Source organism: Papio anubis, chromosome 15, assembly GCF_008728515.1.
Source record: "Papio anubis isolate 15944 chromosome 15, Panubis1.0, whole genome shotgun sequence".
In the NCBI taxonomy this organism is placed as follows: Eukaryota; Metazoa; Chordata; class Mammalia; order Primates; family Cercopithecidae; genus Papio; species Papio anubis.
The window spans coordinates 57,496,732-57,500,495 of record NC_044990.1 but is presented as its reverse complement, the minus strand read 5'-3'; the positions used below and the strand labels follow the sequence as shown (position 1 = coordinate 57,500,495).

At 36.5% G+C, this 3,764-nt stretch overlaps 1 long non-coding RNA gene across 1 annotated transcript; it reads left to right on the top strand.

The window, feature by feature from the left end:
- Positions 1-200: 200 nt before the first annotated feature.
- LOC110741715 lies at positions 201-2,578 on the top strand. Its single transcript, XR_002518436.2, has 2 exons — positions 201-567; positions 1,620-2,578. It is a non-coding gene; the product is annotated as an uncharacterized LOC110741715 (long non-coding RNA).
- Positions 2,579-3,764: the final 1,186 nt, after the last annotated feature.

Genomic DNA, 3,764 nt, shown 5'->3' with positions numbered 1-3,764 from the left:
GTTAAGATTACAGGCATGCACCATCATGTCCCTCTTGTTTTTGTATTTTTAGTAGGGGGGGAGGGTTTCACCATGTTGGCCAGGCTGGTCTCGAACTCCTGACCTCAAGTGACCCGCCCACCTTGGCCTCCCAAAGTGCTGAGATTACAGGCGTGAGCCACTGTGCCCAGCTCGTCTTTCTATCCTTCCTTCCTTCCCGCTATCTCCCTTCCCTCCTTCCTCCATCCCTCACCAGCTGTCTTTCCTCTTTTCTTTTTGCTTTTTCTTTTTTCTAAATTGGCCTTAAACCAATTCCTCTCCAGCCAAATTATTCAGTAGAGATGAGATCATAGATTTTATGAGTGAATATCTATCCCAAATGTTCTGGGAAAAAGGTAATAGCATGGACCCAAACAATTAAAACACTGGTTTAATCCAAAGTTTGTTTTTCCTTTGCAGTGAGGAAGTTTTAGGACTGAGCTCTTTGGTGTTTAAACTTGAGAAGTTAGAACAAAGGGAGTTCCTTATTATCACGGAGGATGGTAACTCACAGACATTAAAAAAAATATGGACTTCTAATTTTGAGAGGTATTAGGTTGGCAGTTGTAAGATGTCATTATTATATTATAACTGGTCAACTGTGTGTGTGTGTATGTGTATATGTATGTATGTGTATATACCTATATCCAACTATTATCTACTTATATGTCAGGAGTCATTTTACTAGTACTTTTTGAGATTGAAGAAACATTCATTTGAAATATATGAAAAATTCCATGTGCTAGCCGACAAGGGAAATGCAAATTATCACCATTGTTCATTTCTAAGGCACCATTCTTTGCTTATAAAACCTATCCAAAGAGCATGTTAGCAAAATAGTGTATTCAAATTACTATTTGTACAAAAACACAGAAGCTCTATAATAATTTAAGCAAGTGATATTATAATTTTATTTCTGTTGATACCATATAGGAATTGATGAGCTAATGTTGTCCCCCAAATCTGTGGTGGCAAGGAAGTTCCTAGGGGGAATACAAGAACTACCTAGCTTAACCTAAAATCTACACAGCATTTGTGCCCCTGAGCTTTTTAATAAGCAATAGCAGTGGGGTTTCTGATTGAATACTCTCCTTGGTCAGTATCAATAAATACTTAACCTTTTGGAGCCAAAACATGCTTGTGAAATAAACAATGAAATATCTCCTGATTCTCTAAGAAGGCTTGGACTCTGAAATTGTTTTACATACTATGACTTAATTTCTGACCATTACCTTTTTCACCCCTGATATTTTGATCCTGTCCTTGCCAGAGAGCCACAAAGCACCTTCTGACTAAAAAACAATACAAATAAAAGCTTCACATTCTGCAAAACCACAGATATAATTCTACATTGGACAGCACTATTTAGTATCATCCTAGGTTTACTGAAGCATTCTATTTTCTTTTTTAACCACAAATTCAAAGCTATCCAGTGTTACTTTTCTTAATTAAGCTAGGCTGCTCTCACAATTCAAACAGCTTCATTTTTTTTCTTGCTTAAATTAAACTCCCTGTGCAATGCAGTGACCAAAACAAATAATCTATGACCTACAAACAAGACACTTGCATTCCCTGAAGAATTACGTTCTTGTTTCCTCTAGGTTATACATCTTTGAACCTCTCTTTGCTGTAACGACCTTCTGGTGCTCATTAGCATGCTGATTACCATTAACACAGCTATAATGCAGCAATTTTCTTGGTGTATGTCGAGGAGAAATGCTCATCTGAATGCAGTCAGGGGACAAAATTAACTGCATAAATCTACAGCGCAAACTGGATCTCGTCCAACTTTGCATGAGTCGTCTTTCCTCTCCTGGTTGTGACATCATCATCTAGATTCCCACTGATGGCTTAATAAGTATCTCAGGGTTTCATATTTAATTTCCTTTCTTCTCGGTATATTACATTTCAACTTAATTTCAGGAATGCCTGACCACCTTATTACTATGTCTCATAATATATATTTACCTTTAATCTTTTAGCTATATCCCTTAATGGCTCTGTTATGAGATTCCTATCAACTCTACTTTTTACATCTTTTTTTTCAACATTTATATCTTTAACAAATATTGACTGATAGAGTAGAATTTAAGCACACGAACACACACACATTAATACATTTATGGAACTAAGAATGAGATTGAGATCTATAAGTCGTCTGTATGTTTGGAGGCATGCATACATATTACTCTTTTGCAAGAGAGAACTCAATGAATAGTCAGGAAAGGAAGAAATTTTGATGGAGAGAACAATGGATGTATGAGATCGGATTTTCTTCTTGCTGCTGTCATGGGCATTTGATGATATTTTGATGATGTTGGTCTCCAAATGTAAACTGAGGGCTGCTGACTCTCAGCTTGCGGATTCTGAAGCTGACAGGAAAGCTCCTGTTCCCCCCTAAAATTCCTATCCTGGGTCATTCTTCAAGGGTGGCATTGCAAATATTGTAGCTAATTAAATGAACAAATGGCACCAAGAGTATTTTGAAAGGTGGTTCTCTTAATGCTTATATAAGTGGAATTATAGAAAATGTGGCAGAATAAGAATCACTTTTTTTTTTTTTAAAAAGAGAACATTTGATGTGATTACAAACTACATCATAGTATAAATAACCACTTCAAATAAGAAAGGTTATGCATTTTCTAAGCAAGAGTGGGCTGACGTTTGCATTTATAATCTTTAAAAATGCTAAGCTCTGGCCATTTTAATTTTTAAAGACATAAAAAATGTTCTGCCCCATACTTTAAGAAAAGCACAGATTAAGAACACAGGCTGTGAACCACTCAATTGCTACCTCAGGATGATTAAATCTGATGGAGAGTGGTCTCCTGGTAACTTCCTAGCACTTCCCGCACGGAGGGAGACTGGGAAAGGGTGGAGCGAGGAGAAATAAATGTCACTAGAATGCCACTTCTCTTAACACACTGTGATTCACTCCATATTAGCAATGTGAACAAAGAGCTTGTGGATGCTCATGGAAAAGGAAAGTTAATTCTGATTCTTCTCTGTGGGCAGAGAGTCGAGGGACATAACGGAGAAGATGTGGGGGAACATCAAGAAAAAAGGAACTACTTGGATTGAGTTTTGAAGATGGGATAGAATTTCATGACCCTGAGAAGGGTGAGAGAGAGAGTCTTCTTTTCTGACTTTGATCATTGCAACTATAGAAACAGAATCATTGGATGGGACAGCTGGGAGGAGGTTCAATGATCTCTTCTGTCCTACTCACCAACTTACAGATGATAGGAAGCACTACTTTCTTATAACCCTGACCTGTTGATGGGAGAAATGATCGATCATTAGGTTCACAACTATATCACTAATACAAAGAATGATAGGATACTTTTTAATATTCTCATTTTCACTTTTATATGCAAATTAAACATTGTAAAAATGATGAAAAAAAGAATAAACTCATAATTGTCATTATTCTCACACAAAATGCTTGCATTTAGTATATATCCACATACTTTCTGAAAGTCACCTCAGTAAGGCTCAAGCTCTAGTTTGAATAAAATTCTTTAAGTAAATATTATAATAGTCATTGCTGTAAAAATGACTGCTTAATCAAGCCTAAATCTCTTTGTATGACCCATCTCTCCTATGTCTACATTCTAAAAGCATGATTTCTTTTATAAAAGCAGTGACCTCTAAAGGTTAATGTGTCTTTCCAATGTTCCCAACTGATTCTCAAGGAAAAACTCATCTTCTTGAGCAAATGCTCGTGATATTCTATACACAATCCA